This window comes from Rhineura floridana, chromosome 12, assembly GCF_030035675.1.
Source record: "Rhineura floridana isolate rRhiFlo1 chromosome 12, rRhiFlo1.hap2, whole genome shotgun sequence".
Lineage (NCBI taxonomy): Eukaryota > Metazoa > Chordata > Lepidosauria > Squamata > Rhineuridae > Rhineura > Rhineura floridana.
In genome coordinates this window covers 39,135,940-39,158,967 of record NC_084491.1, presented here as the reverse complement: position 1 = coordinate 39,158,967, position 23,028 = coordinate 39,135,940, and the positions used below count along the sequence as shown (strand labels likewise).

At 47.7% G+C, this 23,028-nt stretch overlaps 1 protein-coding gene across 1 annotated transcript in view; it reads left to right on the top strand.

Moving 5' to 3' along the window:
• The first annotated feature begins 11,840 nt into the window (after positions 1-11,840).
• Positions 11,841-23,028, top strand: part of GRIK4 (glutamate ionotropic receptor kainate type subunit 4) — a 452,002-nt gene continuing 440,814 nt past the window's right edge. Inside the window, exon 1 of the mRNA XM_061592684.1 lies at positions 11,841-11,982. The gene's annotated coding sequence lies outside the window, so the exon portion shown is untranslated. The remainder of the gene's footprint in view (positions 11,983-23,028) is intronic.

Here is a 23,028-nt window from a genome sequence, read left to right as displayed (position 1 = left end):
GGCTTTCTGACTTCCAACTGACTAGCAATAGCAAACAAAACAACTTTTACAGCTGAATTAGGCTTCTAAAGTGATGGAAGCTAACCAGGAATTGACTTTCGGCCAAAAGGACTGTGTGCTCAGTTCAGTACTGGGACTGAAAACAAGGCTTAAAAGGTGCTCAGAGGCAACATCTCTAATTCTAACTATGCCTTTTTCATCTGGCTATGAATGGTAGATCTTAGGGTTTGGAGGTGGGTGGAACAAAGTAGATCTGACCTGAAATCCGCCCACATCCCAGTTTAAACCTAACAGACTGATGCAGTTTATTTACTCCTAGCAGGCACATGTGCATGAAATTAAACGTGTGGTGCCTCTTCTCTCACGTCCTTCAAAACCCATCTTTTCTGTGAAGCCTTTGGTTCAACCTTCCAGTTCCTCTGCTGTGACTTGCCCTGTAACTCAAACCTAAGTAACAGCCACGTGTCCCTTCCCTGTTTCCCTCTGCTTCCATTTCTTTCCCCTTCCTCTATTGTTTTCCCCGGGTCAAATGTTAGATTGGAAGCTCCTCAGGGCAGAGACCTGCCCTCTCATACTTTGTGAAGTGCTAGGCACACTGGGGCCACCATATAAATAAAGTAGTAGTGGTAATAAAAATTTATGCTGTCTGTGAAAAGGCTTCAGTTTTTATTAACAGTAACGACCAGAGGTTGAGGCCCTTCACTGGGAGAATTTTGTGAACTATCTAAATTATACAATCTTATGCATATTGCATCATTTAGCTCCTGTTGAACATGAGGAGGGGCAAAGAGATGCCGTGTCTCTGGCACACTGGAAATCTTCATAAACCAGCTTCGACAAAATTCTATCCAGTCTGTACTTTACTTGGCACAGTTTTCTCAGACATAGACCTCAGATAAGGAGAAGCCATTTGGGCATATAAGTGGTTATCAATATTACACGGTCTTTCTATGGTCAACTGCATAACACACCCAAATTTTACTCAGTTACCATTTTCAGTTTTCTTTCTGAAAACAAAAAGCAGTCAGGACATGCAATATCCCAAGAAATCTTATTGGTTTTGCCATCAGCTATTTTTATTTTTTTTGTCCCTGCCAATGTAATATCTTAGGGTGAAACGATTCCAACTGAAACTGATTTAGGGAAGCAGATTTAAGTATCTAAACAGACTTTGTTTTCTGAAAACAAAACAAAACAAACAGCCTGAGACTTAAGATATCATGGGGGAAATCTATTGATTTTTGCCATCTGAGGGTGCCTTTTTTCTTGTCTCGGGCAATGGAAAGTATTGGGGGGGGGAGCCTGATGGGATTTTTCAAACAAAAACTGATCCAGGAAAGCAGATTTAAGCATCCTTCTGACACCACACACATGAATTGGCTTTGTTTTGGGGCTTTTTTGCTATTCTGAAACAGACTTGAAACTGATTTGGGTAATAAAAAAATTTAAGATGTTTTATAGATGTTTTTAGTTTTTTGTCACTTGTTTGCCACCCTGGGCTCTTTCTGGGAGGAAGGGCAGGATACAAATTTAATAAATAAACAAATAAAAATAAATATAATGTCCCAAAAATAATTTGTGTAAGCTTTTTTCTTTGTGCCTATTGAACCAATCACCTGAGTAAATCCACTCAGCCTGAAGCCCCCTGAGTAACCTTGGGCCTGTCACAATCTCTCAGCCTAACCTACCTCACAGAGTTGTTGTGAGGATAAAATGAAGAGAAAGGAGAACTATGTGTGTCACCTTGAGCCCCTTGGAGGAAAGGTAGGATAGAAATGTAATAAATATCACCCCTCTCTGGCTTCTGAAGTTTTGCTGCAGGGTGCTCACTCACTCCCAATCCCAGTTTCATAACAATAAGGGCCAGAAACTTAAAATGTTGAAAGCTGATGCAGAGGTCTTCATCCAGGCCAAATTCTGTGTGTATGTAGAGCTGCAAACTGCCTCTGCTTTCTATGACTGTTTTTCTTGTCTTGTTTCTCTGTGCATTTGTTCACACACACACACACACTCTCTCTCTCTCTCTTCAATTTCTTGTGTGCATTTCAAAGAGGCTTTTTAAAATGACAGTTTTTATTTCTCCTCATTACATAAATGAGGCAGACAGAAGTAAACATCTTTTGATGAGAGTAATTACAAGGCCGCCAGCACCAAAATTGGAAAGATTTGTGCAGATGCCGGCGGGGGGGGGGGGGAGGATATGCTTTGCAGCCAGCCATCTGAATGAAATGTATGTGAGTGAGAGTGGGAGACAGACTGACTTTTCCTGGACTTTTAAAGATCGTCAAACTGCATTAAGAGTCAGGAGCCCAAGATGTTGATTTCCTCTGTGACTAGGTAGTCCCTATAGCTTGGTATTAATTTCTTGGCTGTAGGTAAGAGATGGCAAACGTTTAATCACTTTGTGCTCTCACACACACCCCTTCCCCTCACACACACAAACACACACTGCAGAGATGGTAAAGCTGTTCCTAGACTTTCCTGCTACGAAGTGTAGGCTTGGGAGTTGGATGATTAAATGTTCCTCCAGAAATATAAAATAAAAGCACTCCTTATACATAGAAACATGGAGCCCTTTAGGCATCTCTTGCAACCCCCTGCTTGAAATCCAGAATTAGAGCAACCCCAGCAGGTGACTGCCCAGTCTGGGTCTAAAGGCCTCCCCAGTAAGGGAGAGTCCACCCAATCCTCTATATAGTTAGTTCCATTGTTGAACTATTTATACTGTTAAATTTCTCCGAATAGTCAACTGAAATTTACCCTCCTGTAACTAGCTCATTAGACCTAGTCCTGCTCTCTGGGGCCCAGGGTTGCCAGGTTCAAGGTCTGAGACTGATCCTGTATCTTTAGGAGAAGAGAAAGTCAGCCAAGTACAGGTATTCTTGCAACACTGTAATGGGAAAAACCACAAGGTGGAATTCTCCCTTCCCCCTGCACAACTTTTAAAGATACAGAAGAAGGTCTGCAAATATTGCAACACTAGTATTAAGGAGTTGCGCTAATATCCAGAGCAGCAGGCAAGGACCTCAAACAGAGCTGAGTTCTAGTTTGAGAAATTAAAAATTCCCCCATTTCCCTTTATATTTTTTAAAAGGAAAAGTTTACAAACTTATCAGTCTTCTGTACTATTCCATACTTGCATCTGTTCACTGCAGTTTCTGACCCTAGCTTCTGTAGAACAAGGATAGCCAATGTGCTGCCCACCAGATATTGTTTGACTACAACTTCCATCATCCTTGACATTGGCCATGCTGAGCGGGGCTGGTAGGAGTTATGGTCCAGCAAAATCAGGAGGGCACCATATTGGCTATCCTGCTGTAGAACCTTGTGACTCTTTGCTTTTGTTCCCCACCCCCTGCTAAAAACCACTAAGCCATATCCCACAGAAGCCACTTGATGTGCGCATTTAGTCCTTCTAATTCATTCAAGCTGGCTAGCTCCACTCTGAGCAATAGACATAATTAGGCAGTAGGAGGTGGGTGGGGGAATGAGAGGATGGTTTACAATGCCTATTATGTACTTCACTGCACCACAATTGTTCCCTCAAATCTGTTTCTGGCTATAAAATCATGTCATTCAGAAATGCTAGCAAGAAATCGCCATGGACGTTACAGTGAGGGGGGGGGAAGGGAAAGATTCCAAAAAAGCCAGTGCTATGGATTGTATACAGTTAGATATCATTTCAGTTGGATGCGTTATCCTGATCCATATTCCTCCGTTTACCTTCTCTGCTGAAGCCTCACTGAAGTAAGAGAGGACTAATCCAAAGTTATTACATTTTAAATAAGTGTACATGTTGCCAAAATAAGTGCTTTTTTCTTTTGTTTTCTTTTGCGGGGGGCATGGAAGGAAGTGAGGAAACATGCATATTTAATGAATAAAAACAGCCTGATATACATAGAAGGAAAGGTCTTTAATGTTTTCTTTTTTTTATCTCAATCACACATCAGAATCATAGAATCATAGAGTTGGAAGGGGCCTATAAGGCCATTGAGTCCAACCCCCTGCTCAATGCAGGAATCCAAGTTAAAACAGATGACTGTCCAGCTGCCTCTTGGTTGCATCAGAAAATAAACAACCAAAATAAACATCCCTGCTCGTCAGTATGTTCTACTGTTTGTTGGTTTATTGTATTTTAAAACATTTCTATCTTGCTCTGTGTTGCAATTCCAAAGAGGCTTACCCCTAGTCAGTTAAGCAGAGCATCAATTCAACAGGTGAAGTACTGCCTATCTCTGCATCTTCACATCAAGGAAAAGCTGCTTTAGGCAGAGTGAGCCAGGTGCTGAGTGGCCTGCAGGGGAAGGGTCATAGCTCATTGGCAGAGCATCTGCTTTGCATGCAGAAGGTCCTGAGTTCAATCCTCAGCATCTCCAAGTAGGGCAAGGAACATCCCCTGTCTGAAGCCTTGGAAAGCTCCGACCAGCCAGTGGAGACATTATTGGCCTAGATGGACCAACAGGGCAGCTTCTGATGTCCTTGTGCCCTTTATTTCCTAAGCTTGCCTGATGCCCTCAGCGCAGTGGAGGATCCTATCCCATCCCCAGTGCTGAAGTAATGCAGAATCCAGATTGCCTGGGTCACAGAACTATAATTTCACACAGCTCTTTCTGCAGATGAGAAGTAAAACTCCATAAGGATAAGGAGATGATTAGTGTACCTGGGAGCTAATAGATGCATTTAAGACCTCGATGAGCAAGGCCTTTGGTGCAAATGGAGGAAGAGTGCTTGACAGAGGCCACTCATTGCAGCTGCTGTCTTGAGGAAAGAATGGGGAGAAGGGCAGAGGCTCCAAAGCTGCCCCTATCTTCCTGCCCCTACTTTCCTGTGGATCTTCCAAGCTGCACTTTGGCTCTGCAGCAGAGGCAGTGTGCTCCCCCGGCCTCTCCCTTTTTCGTCTTGTGTCTGGAGGCTGCTGCGTCTTCCTGGCAGGAGGGAGCTTGCATAGTAACACAGCTCATTTCTGTTAATGCACGAGTCCTGTTAATTGGAGGTTTAAAAGCTTTACTTTGCTTGCTGTTAAAATTGAGAGGGGGGGTACAATAGCTTGTGGCAATGCTCCAAAGCACTACATCTCTCAAAGGTGTGCAGAAAGCTGGACTTAACCAAAGGGGAAGGAAATGCCCCACCACTTCTGACAAGTAAATCATTGGTTGCTGGGATCTTGTAAGTAATACTATATAGTTACAGACAGTGGATTAGCTAGTTAATTCTAATGAAGTATGCCAGTTGCCCCTTCTCTTGTGGAGCTGCGTTGCCTTTGATAGCAGCAACCTGACTAGCATCAGTTCAACAGGTGAAGTATTGCCTATCTCTACATCTTCACATCATGGATATTTTCCCAGCCAGCTTCAACCCACATGATCAACTCATTGTGAGAAATTCAGTCCCCACTTGGTTGGCTCCCGAGTACATGTCCTCCAGCTTCTGAAATTATTTAGCTTATAAACTCACTTGCTGCCAATACATTTCCTGTTGTCCCTAGGACCTACCTAAGTCCCCCTTTCCTTTTCTTCTGCCAGCCAAATTAAAATTCTACTTCTGTCCAATATGATTAACATTCCATTGCTGACACCACTCTGAGCAGGTAGAATGTCTATGATGATCCCACTGACATCACAGCAGCTTAGCCAATAACAAAGAAAGTTCTCATAGATGGATCACAGTTGTTGTCTAGCTTGTTTAATTGTAGTGGGGAAAGGTTAAATTAGAACAGCCTTCTTTACTTTGATGCCCTGTCCCCAGATATTTTGTACAATCCCCATCAGGGATGATAGGAGCGGTAGTCCAGCAACATCTAGAAAGATCTCACTTCCCCACCCATGGTTTAACAATTGCATAGGGTGGGGGCAGGTTTTTCCTCATTAATTGCCCTGCGGTGATCAGAAATCCACTGTTGCTGCAATCATCCTTTCTGTGCACCTGTTCAATACAAAGGTCTCCTTACAGTCCAGATCTAAAAATCCCAAGGGTCAGGTTGTGGAGCAACTATATTTCAGAAATTTATTCAAGGCAGCAGGGATACATCTAGGTATTTAAATGGTACTGGGGTTGTATCCAACATAGTGTTAAGTTAAACTCACACAGTGCTATACTCGTTCCACTGGCGAACTCCAGCAGAATGTTGTTGCACAAGAGAATACATCAGCAGGTTGCTGGGAACTGTTGCACAATAGATTATGCAACAAGTATCCACTAGTGCAACAGTTGCATTGGATTTTTCTGTTACGCAACATTAAAACTCACCTGTCCACTAGTGCCAGAGAACATTAGATGTAGCCCTCTGCGGACAGGAACCCACGACACGAGTTTGCCTCAGGACACATTAAGATGGTGAGTGGCTGGAGTCACACCAGTGCTGTGTTACAGGATGCCCAGCTACCCTGCAAGTAAAGGCTCTTAAAAAATTAAAAGGGGGCAAGCATTAGGAGATCTGTGACCCAACGCAAAAGACCTAGAGCATGGGCCCCATTGCCCCCCCAACAGTGCATCTGTGAAACAGGGAAGAGAAGCCCCTGAGCTGCCTGGATCCCACCTGAACAATGTGCAATTGACCATGGGAGGGGCACTGAAAGATGGATCAGTGCTCCTCATTTTTCTTTTTCACAGATATATCAACAAAGAGGAAGGAAACGCGATGTGAAGAGCAAGAATACGACATACAGACCAGCAATGTGGACTCTTTGATAACCAAACATATGTGGAAATATTGACATTGTTCTTTATTAGATTACATATGACTGTTTTCAGTTGCACTGGGTACAGTTGGGCTGTTTACACATTTATGCAGAAAAGTTTAATTGAATGACAGGCTTGCAGATTCCATAAATTGGTTTTATGTACCCAGCTCTCTGTAGTCTTTAAAACAAATTAATGAGCTACAGCACAATGGTCTATCTTTCTGTTCAGAAGTAAGCCCCATTGAATTCCGTGGGTTTACTCCCAGGTAAGCAGGTGTGTAGGGTGTGTGTGTGTAAAAAACTTGTCTCATTCCTTTGGTTTTCTATTATTTTAGATTGCTTTAACTGCTCCCCTTTTATTGGCTGTGTTTGACTCTGTTTTCATTGCTATACCATGTTACATTTTATTTTATTTATTTTTATTTATTTTATTCGATTTTTATACCGCCCAAAGCCAGAGGCTCTCAGGGCGGTGTACAGCATAAAGTAAATACAATACAAAAATACAATAAAATGACAATAAAAACACTAAAAACATACATTTTAAGCATTTAACAGCCTGGTATATATTAACAACAGTAAAATATGTTAAAATGCCTGGGAGAATAAAAAGGTTTTAACCTGGCACCGAAAAGATAGAAGTGTAGGCGCCAGGCGCACCTCGTCGAAGACACTATTCCATAGTTCGGGGGCCACCACTGAAAAGGCCCTAGATCTCGTTACAACCCTCCGAGCCTCTCTGTGAGTCGGAGCTTGGAGGAGGGCCTTTGATGTTGACCGTAGTGAACGGGTAGGTTCATATCGAGAGAGGCGTTCCACTAGGTATTGTGCTCCTGCACCGTGTAAGGCTTTATAAGTAAAAACTAGCACTTTGAATTTAGCCCGGAAACAGATAGGTAGCCAGTGTAAACGCGCCAGAACAGGTGTTATATGTGCAGACAGTCTGGTCCTCGTCAACAGTCTGGCTGCTGCGTTTTGCACTAGCTGTAGTTTCCGGACTGTTTTCAAAGGCAGCCCCACGTAGAGCGCATTGCAGTAGTCCAATTTTGTACAATTTTGTAGACCACACAGGCCTGCATGAGTGCACATGCTCTTTTTTCAGATTTCCTCTGTCCTTTCTTTTAAGCTTTGCTCTTCTGTTTTGTTTGTTTATTTGTTTGTTTTTATGAATAAAAAGAATATACAAAATTGAGGCAGATTTAGGTAAAAAGGCCAATAAATGTCATGGGTGAAAACTCTTACTAAACCACATTTGAACTGCTACAAGATACTGTACTTATAACACTGACAAAAGTTCCATATTCCAGAAGAAGAGCTTGCTGGATCAGGCCAAGCCAGTGGCCCATCTAATCCAGCATCCTGTTCTTACTGTGGCTAGCCAGATGCTCATGAGAAGCCCGCAAGCAGGACCTGAATGCAAGAGCACTCTTGCCACCTGTGATTCCTAGCAACTGGTATTTAGAGGCTTACTGCCTCCCACACTGGAGAGCGAACATAGCTCTTGTGACTGCCAGCCACTGATAACCTTATCCTCCATGAGTTTGTCTAATCCTCTTTTAAAGCCACCCAAGTTGGCTGCCATCTACTACGTTTGGGAGCAAATTCCATAGTTTAACTGTGCGCTCTTGCCCCATTCTAATACTTATTGCTCCAAAATAGTAAATATTACACACATCTCCCACTGTGCTCTGAAAAAAGTCATTGCCTTCTTGCATCCTTCACCCAACTGGTGCCCTCCAGATGTTAAGGGACCACAACATGACCATTGGCCATGCTGGCTGGGGCTGATGGGAGTCCAACAGCATCTAGAGGGCACCAAAGTGGCAAAGAGGGCATTATCATGACCTTGTCCATCCTTTCAAAACTGATGATGCTTTTGACATCATCCTAGTTTGTCAGATTTTCCTGCACTGGTTATCCAAATGGTGGCAGGATTGGGGATGGCTGTTTCATTTTTGATCATATGAAACCTTTTATGCCACTTGTACATCCATGTCAGGAGAATCTTGTCCCTGGATAAATTTCTTTAATCAGTATGCTGACCAGAGCAAGTAAGGAAAGTGATAATCCTGTGCACGGGAAGCAGGGCCCATAGTAAAATCCACAAGCGTTGGCCTTATTTCCTGTTTAAGAAATGCTGGTGTCTATTTTAGATAGGAAAAGCTCTCTGGCTATAGCCAGGGGCAGAGAACCTGTGGCTGTCCAACAGGTGTAGGACACCAACTCCCATCAGTGGGAGACAGCATGGCCAATGGTTGGGTGTGATGGGATTTGAAGTCCAAAAGCCAGGAGAGCAGCAGGTTGGGGAAAGGTGGTCTACACTGATAGACAGTAGCTCTTAAGGGTTTCAGACACAGGGCTTTCCCACCCCTCTGTGGACATCTTGGGGAGGGAAGCTGGGGTCTTTAGCATGCACATGTTGTTTGGTACGCACAGCATCTGCATTTCCACTGAGCTTATGACCTGAAAGCAAGTTGTGCCATATTAAAGTATCATATATAAAATAAATGTCATATTCTAAATGGATGGAGGTCTCCAAGACTTCAGCAGGACCCAGAAAAGAGTGCCCTCAATCACACTGTTTGGGGGTCTTGAGGTGCAGGAATCCAGCATGCAGACTGATTGCAATGATAGTCAGCTAGGACCCTGTGTGCAGAGTCTGACACTGCTAAGAGCTGTACAGCCTCAGCTAGAAAGGGAGCAGTTTCACAACAGAAGTAATATCCCATGGATACACCTTTCTGCATTGAGGTAGAAGAGGCGATTCTAGTATGTCATTAGGGTAGCAGGGGACATTCCCTCTCCTAGGCTAGAAGGAACAGAACAGGGATGCTGTCCTCCTTTGCAACTTTGTAAAGCCTGGCAGTTGACGTGCAAGGCCCTGTCACTAACCTCTCTAAGGCTCAGTGCTTTAAAGCACATCCCCATCCCCCAAGAATCCTGGGAACTATAGTTCCCCCCAGAGCTACAGCTCCCAACACCCTTGTAACACGCTACAATTCCCAGGATTCTTGCTTAGCCTAAGACAGCACCCGTTGGACTATATCTCCCATCATACCTGACCATTGGCGATGCTGGCTGAGGCTGATGGGAGTTGGAGTCCAACAACATCTGGAAGGTCACAGCCCCCCCCTTGCTCCAAGTGTATCTCCTCTCTTCATCCCGTCGCGTCCTTGCAAGAACTTTCTTTCTTTTTGGCCAGCAGGGGGCACTCGCGGGCTGCTCCTCTCCCTCACATTGCCGAGCAGACGTGACACGTGCTGGATGTAGTCAAAGGGGCAGGCAGCGTCTGGGCTGCTTCACCTGCTGGTTCCCCCCCCCTTGAAGGCAGCCTCCCCCCAGATTCCACCTCCTGCCTCCCAGATGCTGCTGTCCGCTCGTCATGAGGTGGAATCTCTCCTCTCCTGCACAGTAAATGACGGAAAGGAGAGCCCACGTGTCCCCAACCATTCCCCTTTTCTGGCCTGTCAGGGACAGACCCTCACTTCCTCCCCCGCTTTTAAGGGCTGTGCAACAGGCAGAAATTCAGCAAGAAAGATTCGCCGCTGTTCCCTCGTGCGGGACAAACGCTGCACCCGCTGCAGTCTGCTCTGCGTGTTTGCCCCTGACCAAGGCACAGAAGCCCTTTCAAAAGAGAGGCAGCCCTACAAAGTCAGACCGTCGGTCCATCTAGTTCGGTGTTGTCTACACTGACTGGCAGCTGCTGTCCAGGATTTCAAACAGAGGCCCTGCCTAGAGATGCCCAGGATTGAACCCGGTACTCTGCCACTGAGCCATGGCTTTTCCCCACCAGGGGTGTAGTCATCTGGGACCTAAGGGGTCTTAGCCACTTTTCTTCTTTGGGAGCAGACTCCCACCAGAGTCCTTTTGTCCAAGCCAATCAGCATAAAAAGGAGTGTGTTAGCCACTGAGAAGAGTCTTCTCACATGCTTCCTTGCCTTTTCCTGTTGAAAGGAGGCGAGTCAGCCACCGAGAAGACTCTTTTCACTAGTTCACGCTGCTGTTGTGGGGGAAGATATTAACAAGGATCTCTTCTCAACCCAGCAGCAAAAAATAAGGGGGGGGAGTGTCTGTGATTCCGCACTTCTGCATTTGCCACTACATTTCTGTGCCCCACAGCACCTCCTCTTCAGTGTCCCTCCCCATGACCACAGCATTCCTTTGGAAGGGCCCCACAAATCCCACTCCCCTTTATTCTGCAGCCTTTCAGCACAGACACACCCCCGCCTCAGATCTCAGCGTCCTCCTCGCCACTCCTGCCCCCGCCGCTGTTGCCACCTTTTCCCGCTGCTTGTGCTCCTCTGCTTTTCACGCTGCAGGAGGAACTTTCGCCTCTCCTATGCCTCCTTTGCTCACTCTGTGTTAGGCTGCTATGAAAAGACCAGCAGCCAGGGACGCTGGGCAAGGGTGGGGGTTCCCTCTGCCTCCCCCCTCAAATCTTTCTCCTCTCCTATTCGCAGTCTTATTGGCAGCCCCTTTGGGGCTTATGCCTCACCCCAACAGTAGCCCCCTATCGTCCTGTTTTTATTTACTAGCCTCTCTGTAGCCCATCACCACTTTGGCCATCTCTCAGCACCCCAGAGTTTGCTCCCTCCCTGACCGGCGTCCTCTGGCAACTCCCCATGTAGCTTCTCCCCAGTTATACCCTCCCGCCTCTCCACATTGCACCCCAACAATATTCCCCTTCCCAGGCTCACCCTGAAACCCACGCGCCAGAAATTGTGGTGGTGGAGTCGGTGATTACAGGTTTTTAAAGAGCCCAACCCATTTTGATGCTCGCAGCGCTTTCGTGCTGTTATTCCACACACACCCCGCGCGCCCCTTTACTGCGCGCCGTTTGTCATCATTATGCCTTTTGTTTGCAACCAAACGTGATGGCATAAATTCGAAAGTGCCTCTTTCTGTGGCTGCAGGATGTGTCGTATAATTATATTTATAATATTTATTTCATGCGCTACCATCTTTCTAGAAATACCTCCTCCTCCATTATACCCTAACCTCTCTTTCTCTCCCCCACATTGAAACACCCCCCCCCAAAAAAACTCGGAATTTTCTTGCACCGTGTAGTTCCTCCGTTCGCCACCCGGAGGCACCCTTCGGCTCCTTCTCGCCTAGTCCTGCTGGCCGCGCTCTCGCCGCCGCCAGATCGCAGCGCGTCGCTTTGGCTCCTCGACCTCCTCGTCTCCGGCAACAGCAGCTGCAACAAGCCGCCTGCCTCCCAGGCTGCCGCGAGCGGAGCGGGGAGAAAAGGGGGGAAAGGAGCCGACCAGCCTGCAGATCCGAGCTCCGTAGAGTCTCTCAGGTAGGAGAAGCCGCCGCCGCCGCCGCCGCTTCTAGCCGCTCCCCCCCCCCGCAGCCTGGCCACAGGAGACCCGCCGCAACCACCTCTCTCTGGACGCGCTGCAAGCAAAGCCGCGGGAGAGCCTCCCGCCTTTCCCTCTTGCACCGCCAAGGGTTAAAACGGAGGGGGCTCCTCGGCCCCCTCCAGCTCCCTCTCCCCGCACTCCGCTGCAGCCCACTCCTGGGTCCCGTCTCTTCCCCCCGCCCCAATCCAAGGTCCTCCCCCTCTCCTTCACTCTTCCTTGGGTGAAGGCTGCCTGGCGCTCCTCGGCATCGGGACTGGGGCAGCCTCGTTTCTTTCGGGGCGCCCTCAGCAATCCAGGACTCTGCCAAGGATGTCGGCTGTTCCTTGGCTTCCCAAACTTAGTTCCTTCCTACCCATCTTGGGGTCCCCCTCATCGTCCAAGGCTGCTGGGCACCCCGGGAATAAGGGTCCTTCGAAGCCCTTGCTCTGTTTCAGGAGTGACGTCCGTGTCTCTCTTCCCCACCCCCACCCCGTCAAAGGTCTTTGCCACTTTCCCCTTGCCCTGAATGCCCACCTCCTTCTGCTCTCTCTTTTGGGGAGGGGGTCCCTCCCATATTTTTTAATCTCTCCCCCCCCTCCGGGACACCCTCTTTCGGATCATCAACTCAGCCTCCAGGCCTCTGGGGCTCCGATCCCCAGGTAAGGGAGAAGATCTAAAGCGGTGTCTCGCCTAGGGAGGGGGAAGCGGAGCATCCCCTGGCCATCTCCACAAAATGGTTGTGTGAGGCAAGGAGGAAGTCCAGAGACCTGGCTGTGTGGATGTTGCAATGATCCTCTGCTTGGCAAATGTGGGAAGGGGGAGAGGCAGCCGCGGAGCGCTGGGGTGGGTCTCTGGAGAATATAAAATGGCTCGATTTGGAACAGATCTGTATGTGTAAAAGCAAGATAATACACCTGTTTGTTAAAAAAAAATAGGCAATGTAAATTGTTGCTACTTGGGGGGGGGAGAAACTGTGCAAAGAGGGGAAAGTTGTGGTGGTGGGATAGTGAAAAGGGGTGTGTGTGTGTGTGTGTGTGTGCAGAGGGGGATGGAAGAAGGGTGTGATGATGGATGCTTGCAGGGGGTGTTGAGGCTTGTTGAGAATGATGGCTGGTGGGAGAGGATAGAGTGATGGCCCTGGGGAGGTGGGGGGAGCTGAGAGGAGAGTGAGTGATGGACGCCTTGGAGGCACAGGATGGTGGCTGGTGGGTGGAAGGAAGGATGACAGGCGAGGAAATAGATGGACAGCTTAAGGGCGGGTGGATGGATGGGTTGCTTAGATAAGTTATGTTCAATTTCTTAAACATCCTTTCAATGACTTCTGAGCATCTCATTCTTGGAGGTGGAGGTGGGGGACTTGGCTGAGATCTGCCAGGCTACTGTGAGCTGTTTGCCATCTTCTGCAATGCCTTCTAGAACAGGCCTTTCCTTTGGAAAGTGTCACCTTGTCCTGCTTCACGCATCTGAGGAAAGACCAAATGAGCATCTGTGGCATCTGTCCTTTTGGAACCTTAGTGTTGTATGCACAACGGCACAATCCATTCATAATTTGCATCATGCTGAATTTCTTTGCTGTTGTACTCCCCCCCCATATTTGCAAATGCCACTGTTGTCTTGCAAAAGATTTCCCTGCAATTCCTCCAGTCACTGTGTTTGGGCCCTCCGGAGGAGACAGAAAGAACTGGGGTCTCTTTTCACAGGGTCAAAACTGAAGGAAGAACTGTGATTACCCGGATATTTCAAATATTGAGGATATTGCTTCAAAGTTTCCCTTGTGGCTGCCTCGCAGTACAGTAACAGAACAGGGAGTGTAAAGTAGGTATCAAGACTCAAGGAAGTGCATGAATACTTGCTTTAATACTCTCAAATGGTATAATGTGCCCTTTTCATTTCATTGCTGTGAGGCTTAGTAAGGGCAGCAGATTAGATGGAGTTATGCAGCTTCTTATTGGCTTGCAGCTTAATACAGTACAGCACATCAGACACTCACTATTGCTGATGAGGAAGGAGAAAAAAATCAGAGACATGAGGCTGTCCTTTCATGTCGCTGCTATCCAAAGGAGTAACTGCTACCTAAAATAATAAGCTCAGAGCAACTCTTCTCTGTGTGTGTTTAGAACTGAGACCCTGCCTCTATTGGATGTAGAAATGGAGGTAGGAATCTTGGGTGTAGAAATGACTAGTTACAGCACTGTTGTCTAAAGTGGGTATTCTCTAGTCTAGACACTTGCAAGGGATTGGGTGGGATAAGTATTTGCCTGGAATAGTAAACAGGATTGAGCTGAAAGTGACTTGGATGCAGATAGTGTTTTATCAAGCAAGGAGTGCCCTGTTGTGCATATGTTCTAGGAACTAGTCAGTATAATCAGAACACAAACACCACCACCCCAAGGACTTTTCAGGAGTGGGTGATGGTGGTGGAGCTAAGGCCAAACGCTGGAGCCCAGTTTCACGGCCATCATCCTGGAGAACATGTTAGAACGTCGTGTTTGTATATCCAGCCTTTTCTCAACAGAGCTCAAGGTGGCACACTTGGTCCTCCAGCCTCCCCATTCTGTCCTTACAACAACCCTGCGAGGTAGATTAGGTTGGGAGAGAGTGACTGGTCCAAGGTCCCCCAATGAGGAGCACCACAGAAACGAGAGAGAGAGAGAGAGAGAGAGAGCGCTTTTATTTATTGTTTCAGGAAGTGCTTGATGTGTCCAATGTCTTTTCTTCCCACTTTGGGGGCTGAACTCGGCACAGGTCTGTTTGCGCAGGGGCTTGACTCTCTCCTCTTTTTTCCTCCACCCAGCAAGAAGCCTTGCCTCAGCGTGCCAAAAGTCAAACATGGCCTGAATGGAATAAGGCAAATAATGATTTGGTCCACCCCAGCCGTGTTCAGAGTCCACCGCTAGTCCATCTCTGCAGTCCAGCATTCTGTTTTTCCCCGTGACCAACCAGATGCCTCTGGGAATAACTCCACAAGCAAGCCATGAAGGGAATGATCATTCCATTCCTTGTTGCAGAGGCAAAGCATCTGGAGCTCAGGGGTAGATAGCCCCTGAACATGGAGGCACCGTTAGTCATTGTGACCAATACAGACCCATCTTCCATGAAGCATTTATATAGGACATTCCAAAAGTTCAAAGTGCATATCAGTAAATCCTCACAACAGTCCTGTAAGGTAGGCCAGTATTATGATGTTCTCCTGTTGCAGATGGGGGCAGTTGAAGGCACAGAGGCCAAGTAGCAAGCTGAAATTTGAACTGAGCTCTCCTGTGCTCAGAAGTTAACTCTGTATGTTACACTAGTCCTTATGCAATGGAAAGTGAATTATGGCAGACCATCAGAGGTGTCCTTTCTGTCATGGTCTTTGCTGTAAGCACTTCGCATTTCCTCCTCATTAGTCAGGTTTATTATTTTCCCCAATGGGCAGCAGGACGCATCCCTCAAGGCTGCCACCCCTGGGAGAGTTGATGTCATATGCACACACTACACCGCCCAGCTTTGCTGAATTTCCACTGTTTTCTTCCTTTCCTGTGGCTCAGATGCCAGGAGAGATCCAGAACTGTCTCCCAGCTGTTGGCCACTTACTCCTCCTTCAGCCATGGCACGAGGCTTGGACTCTGGCATTTGAAAGCAGCCTTCTGGGGCAAAATCCTGGCGTCTGGCATTAAACGCTGCATGCAGAGCCCAGCCAAGCCAGTGCTAAAAAATGCTCAAAAGATGCATGTTATTTTACCATGTGCATATTATTAAAAAGAGGATGTACAGGGGGAAAGGGACAGAGTAGAGGAATGTAAGGAGGCTGTCCGCTACTGAGTCAGACCATTGATCCAACTAGCTCAGCATTGTCTGCCTGACTGGCAGCGGCATCCCAGGACTTCAAGACAGGAATCTCTCCCAGCTCTATCTGGGGATGCTGGGGACTGAACTGGGGCCCCTCTGCATGCAAGGAGATGGTCTAGCGCCTGAAGAATAGTTAACCATCTGAAGGCAAGGTGGTGTAGTATAGCAGTTCAGACTGTAAGCTGTGCGCTGGGCACCCTCTGTTCAAATCTTGGCACAGTCATCAAGTCATTGGGCCCAAATGTCTCACTCTTGTGCCTACCTCTCACTCTTGACAACACTGGCCAACCTTGGAGGACAGTGACAACATTGGCCAACCTTAGAGGATTGTCGTAAGGACATTAAGAACATAAGAAGAGCCTTGCTCCCGGATCAGGCCAATGGCCCATCTAGTCCAGCATCCGGTTCTCACAGTGGACAACCAGGCACCTGTGGGAAGCCCGCAAGCAAGACCTGAGCATAGCAGCATTCTCTCCTCCTGCAGTTTCCAGCAGCGTCTATCCAGAAGCATACTGCCTCCAACTGTGGAGGCAGAGTGTCGCCATTGTACCTAGCTGGCATTGATAGCCTTATCCCTCATGAATTTGTCTAATAATATTGCTGTCATAGGATGATAGAGTGAAAGGGACTTCAAGGGTCATCTAGTCCAGCCCACCAACAGTCTAGGAAATCCACTGCTACCATCCAGCCTCTGCTTAGAAACCTCTAACGAAGGCGAGATCACTGCCTTCCAAGGCAGGCACTCTGTCCCATGATCAAACAGCTTGGAACATGAGGAATTTCTTCCTAATGTTTAGTCAAAATCTCCTTTCCTGTCATTTGAACCCGTTGGTTAAGATCTTGCCCTCTGGACAAACTTGTTCCATCGTCCCTGTGACCGCCTTTCATATATGTGAAGATGGATACCATGTTGCTTCTGAACTGTCCCTTCTCCAGACTAAGCACACGTAACTCCTTCAACCTTTCCCCACCGGACTTGGTCTTTGGTCCTCTCCCCGTCATCGTCTCTCTCCTCTGCATAAATTCTGATGTATCCACATGTGTCCAGAAGTGGACACAGGAAGTTACCTTGTACTGAGTCAGACCATGGGTCCATCAAAAGCAGTATTGTCCACACCGACTGGCAGCAGCTCTCCAAGGTTTCAGGTGGGGGCCAATGCCAGCCCTACCAGGAGGGGACCGGGATTAATCTGGGCCCTTCTGCATTCCCAGCTGATGCTCTGCCCCTGAGATATGGCCCTTTCTTTAAGACATAGGAATGTAGGAATCTGCTTTATAGTGGGTCAGACTACTGGACCACTTAGCTCAGTATTGTCCACAGAGGCTCTCCAGGGTTTCAGACAGAGGACACTCCCTGCCCTAGCTGGAGATGCTGGAGATCAAACCTGGGACCTTCCCTGAGCTGCAGCCACACCACAGAATTCCAGGTGAGGGCAGACTAGAGCAGAAGAGAGCGGTGCCATTACTACTGACAAACTGGAAGCTGTAGTTAGGTTGATGCTTCCTAGAACTGCATTAGCCTTTTATATATGAATCACCCTGAGGAAAGGTCTGTATTATTTACTTAGTGGTATGAGTAGAATGGCACCGAGGGGGATTTCTTTCCCAGATCAAAATTCCACTCTGCCCCATCAAGACATAATTTAGGATAAATATGCCTGTTCTGGTCCTGTTTTTTCAATGACTCATTCGCTGCATTTCAGAGTCATTCCCAAAATGAATGAATATAGATTAAATGTTAAGTGTTGTGTCATCTTTAAGGCCGAAAAGAATCCCAGGGTCATCTGGACCAGTGCTGTTGTCTGAAGGCAGAATCGTTGGAACCAAATGGATCCCTCACAGATCAGGCTAGGATTTCAGAGCAGCCATTATGGTGCCCTCTGGATGCTGTTGGACTACGACACCCATCATCCTTTGCCATTGCCCATGCTGGCTAGGACTGATGGGAGCTGGAGTCCAACAACATCTGGAGGGCACCATATTGGCTACCCCATTGCCTTGGTGGGTGAGTGGGGGCTCATAGTGAGTAAGGAAAATACTGCAGAGACGAGACTCCCCTGATTTCTTCTAATATAATAAACGTGGCTAAAAGTTATATAGATTTTTTTTTTAAAAAAATGAAATAAGCATATTTGCTTATATTTAATTAGCTCTTTCCTTCTGCTTCCATGATTCTGTGGCTTTTGTGTAACTGATAAAGAAACATTGGCAAGGGAATGAAGCAAAGGCAGGGGAATGTCCCCGAGTTATTTTTCTTGGAGCGTTTTCAGAATCTGTGTTTTTGGGGGAAAAAAACAGACCTTGTCACTTCCCTCTCTGGGTCACCCATTCAAAAAAAGGGAACCTGTTGAGTCCGATAGTTGAAGAGCAAGTTGGGGGTTGGGGCTCTGTACCTCTATAAGGGTGAAGTTTGGTTTTGGTGGTGCTTCTGTTGGTAACGGACCAGTGGAGAGTCTGACTTTGGTTCCCGGAGGAGTATGAAATGTTTTGCGCATGCTCTAAAGATGGGTGGGGAACCTTTTTCAGAGCAAGGACTGCATTCCCTCCGGGTCCACATGCAAGTGGTGGGAGGGGCCAGAGGCAAAAGTAGGCAGAGCAACTAATGTGATTTTTAACCCTTATGTGGCCGGTTGGTTCCTAAACACATCCACACACCCCTCCTCTGTACTCCATCCGGGCAAGCTAGAAACATTTTGAGAGCTCAAGGACACAGTCCAGCCTGGCAAAAACCCTAGAGGAGGGTGTGAGACGAGGCCACTGAGGGGAGTGGCCAGGAGCGAGGGTGTGTGGCTAGGGAAAAGTCCCAAGGGCCAGACAGAAAGGCCCCCACCCTCTGCTCTAAGACTTACTCCCAGGTCAGTGTGTGTAGGCTTGCTGCCTGCATCCCTTTGGCAAGGTGGCTCTTTCCCAGCTTTCCTCATACGCTAAGATGTTCAGGCGTGTGCCAAGCAATGTGTGAATGAGGCAAACAAGCCTCAAAGGACTTGGATCCTACAAGGGCATCAGCCGCTCCAGTTCTGTCCACAGTTTGGTTCCAGCTCCCCAACCGTTTGCAGATCCGGGCTCACCTGCAGGTAATGAGGGGCGTGTGCGATCTTCTCTTTCCCATTGGTGAAATAAGAGGACGAGTGACCTACCTCGCAAGACTTTCATAGGAACATAGGAAGCCACCGTATCCCAAGTCAGGCCATTGGTCCATCTACCCTGACTGGCAGTGGCTCTCAGGGGTTTCACGCAGGGGTCCATCCCAGCCCTGCCTTTTAGGAGATGCTCTGCCATTGAGTGACGACTCTTCCCTTAGTCTCCCTTGGAGAATTTAAGCCAAGGGTGGGGAAACTGTGGCCCTCCATATGTTGTTGGACTCTGACTCCCATCAACCCATGCCAGCATGGCAAATGGTACGGGATGATGGGAGCTGGAGTCCAATGGAGAGCCACCGGTTGCTCACCCCCAGTTTAATCTCCTTGGAGCTGAAGTCATCATATCCTCTTATCTTGGAATTCCAAGCCCACCTCCTCCTCAACCCCAAACTACTAGCTGCCAAAAGGAATGGGAAAAGGGTGAGCAGTGTGTGTGTCCACACGTGCAAGCGTGGGAGTGTAGGGTGAGCACACCCACTTCCGGCATGTGGCCCCCAGAGAGTTAGCCAAGGGCGAATATGGCCCTTCAGCCAAAAAAGGTTTGCCCCCCCACTCTAGGAGTGGTCAGTGCTGAGTTGGATGGGCAACTAGTCTGAGCTGGGATAAGGCAGATTCCTACACTCAGGATGGGGCGTAGCTCGGGGGGCAGAGCATCTGCTTTGCATGCAGAATGTCCCAGGTTCAATTCCCGGCATCTCCAGGTAGGAAACAGATGCCCTGTTTCAGATCCTGGAGAACGGCTTCCAGTCTGCCTTATACCAATGGACTGACTCGGTACAAAGTAGGCTCATAAGATCTCTTGGTAATTTGTGTTGTGGGACTCTGAGCTTGCCCTCTTGCATAAAAGGAATATTTCTGGCAGGGCCAGGGTCAGAACACGGTATCGCTGGGCAGCATCCCAGCAGCTGCCAGTTTCCTTATCTTGTCTCCAACCTCCCCATCTCCAGTTAAAACTTGCCATCCAATTCCAGCATCCTTTGAAGAAGTCTCAGTAACTGTGGGGGTGAGATGGTCCATTAGAAATTGGCCAGTGGTAGACCTGTCATAGAATCGTAAGGTTGGAAGGGGCCTATAAGACCATCACGTCCCACCCCTGCTCAGTGCAGGCATCTAAGTTAAAGCATACACAACAGGTGGCTGTCCAGCTGCCTCTTGAATGCCTCCAATGTTGGAGAGCCCCTCCCCCCAGGTCATTGGTTTCATTGTCGTACCGCTCTAACAGTTAGGATGTTTTTCCTGACATTCATCGGAAACCTGGCTGGCTGCCTCTTGAGCCCATTACTCCGTGACATGCACTCTGGGATGATTGAGAAGAGATCCTGGCCCTCCTCTGTGTGGCAACTTTTCCAAGTTCTTGAAGAGTGCTATCCTATCTCCCCTCAGTCTTCTCAAGGCTTAACTTGCTCAGTTCTTTCAGTCTCTCCTCCTAGGGCTCAGTGATACGTTAGACTCTAAAAGGGGGGGGACGACCCTCTGGCCTTCCAAATGTTTTGGATCCCAGTTCCTATCGTCTCTGACCATTGACTATGGTGGCTGGGGCTGATGGGAATTGTAGTCCAACTTCATCTGGAGGGCCACAGCTTTCCCACTCACTGCTCTAAAACAAAGATCTCATCTGTTCTTCACATTTTGGAGTTGTGAGGCTATTGGTGGTGGTGGGGAGAGAGATGTTTTATTGTCTGTGATTGCAAAAGCAACCTGGTGGGATGTTTTTTTCTATTGATGAAGCTTAAAGAATGATGGAAGAACTTGACAGCCCGGAAACGGAGTGAATGGAAAGTGATGGAGGTGGGCGAGTATTGGAGAGGAGTAAATACATGCTTGGAATTAGTTAGTGCTAAGGGCTTAAGCAAAGACCAGAATTTAATGGGAGAAGAAATCAATAATGGAGGATGGACAGTTTAAAATTTAGGGGAAGCTGCTACCAGGCGATAGCTAATAAGAGACTTTAAATAATAGGGCTGGCTATTGAAGAAGACACTTAAGCTGGCTGCGTTGCTGTGGGCTTGATTCTGGCCATGCGCTGTTGACCTTCCGTACTGCACATCAACAGCAGCAGAGAGAGGAGACTGAAGTGTGGATGGCGGAATGGGGATGGGGATGTAAGCTGGTGGCTCCATGTCAGTGGGGCAGTGGAATCCAGTCCAGGATTTAGCCAGAACTTTTAAGAAGCTGTCCAAGGTGCTGAAGCTGAAGTTCAAACTAAAGCCTGGAGTGGATTCCACTGCACCACTGACATTGGAGCCATCAGTTCCTGCTGGTCGTAAGATTGCTGAACTGTGCCAGATGAAAGTTTTGTCTAAGACAGGGGTAGCCAATATGGGGCTCTCCAGATGTTGTTGGAGTCCAATCCCTGTCAGCCAGCATGCCCAATAATCAGGGATGATGGCAGCTGTAGCCCAACAACATTTGGACCCCCCCATTGGCTGTCTCGGCCTAAGATCTGAAGCATATGACCCCCCTCCTTGTGTGACGGTGCCTGTTGTTGGACTATACCATTTCGGATGGCAAAGTTGGTGGTGGTGAGGAACTGAATATTTGAGTGGTTCCTTATGTAATCCGGGGGGGGACGACGACTCATTGTGCATACCAAATGTGCACATTGGGGAGCAACTGCCTCTAGTTTTGTATTTACCGCTTGCATGTGGGGGCATTCAAATATTTGATGCCCTAGCTCTCAGTCTGAAGTGGCACAGTCCAGCAGGAGGCACCTCATGTGACACAGCTGCTGATGTGGTGCCTCCTCCAGACAGTATTCTACCTGCTTACGGTGGCAACCGAGAGTCCTAAAGGCGAATGGGACCTGATGCTGATGGTGGTGATACTGTCCCCAATATCTGGTAAACCAGGGATGAGGGACCTCGGGACGAGAGGTGGCCCTCAAGGCCTCTCTGTGTGGCCCTTGGGACTCTCCCCCCAGCCACACCCCTTACCAGTGCTGCTTTGCATCTGCCTATAGGGCAGCCTTTCCCAACCAGTGTGCCTCCAGATGTTGTTGGACCACAATTCCCATCTTTCCTGACCATTGACAATGCTGGCTGAGGCTGATGGGAGTTGTGGTCCAACAACATCTGGAGGCACACTGGTTGGGAAAGGCTGCTTTAGTGTTTTTGCCGGGCTGAAATTTGTCCTTGACCTCTGAGGATGCTTCTTGTTTGCCTGGAGGGAGGACAGAAAGGGGTATGTGAGTGTGTTTAGAAACTAGCTTATTGGGCAAAAGCAAAACTGACATTTGTTGCTCAAACAACTTTTGCTTGTGGTCCTACCAGATGGTCCAGATGGGAACATAGCTGTCGGGCTGACAAAAGGGTCCCTCCTCATTAAAACCAGAGGTTGTGAACCTGGCACAGATAAACCAATGTTCCATAGAATCCTTTTTTTTAAAAAAGGCTGTTTGTGCTAGAGGGTGGCATGTCATCTGGTGCCAATGAGTTCCAAAGGTTGATGGCACGTTGCATGCAAGAAGAAGTGCATCCCTCACTTCATCTTGGGCCCTTCTTACTTTAAAAGACTTGCAGAAAACCCACTTCACTGCATTCTAAGTGGAACAGATGATGTGAGCAGCTGAGCCAACACAAACTCTTAGGGAACGGAATGCTCTAGGGCTGCCTTTGAACTCTGTGTGACTTTAAGACAAGGGTGGGGAACCTGTGGCTCTCCAGATGTTGTTCGACTACAGCTCCCATCATCCCTGACCATTGTCCACACTGCCTGGGGTTGATGGGATTTGGAGACCAACAATAGCTGGTGAGCCACAGGTTCCCCATCTGTCCTTTGAGACATCCTAAAACTGGCTGCTTTTGATGGTGGGATACTTGACAGATGGACCACTGGTCTTGACCTGGCCAAGTTTTTTTCTTGAGGGCTTGTCTTCTGGATCCTTCATACTGTGATTTTCAGGGCACCAAAGGGGGTGCTTGATACAAAAGCAAGACTTACAGGTTTCCTTGCAAGCTTGTTCCAGTGCAGCAGAAGAGACTATGGAGTCCAATTTATTTGGTTATAAATCCTACCTAATGAAAATATTATCCT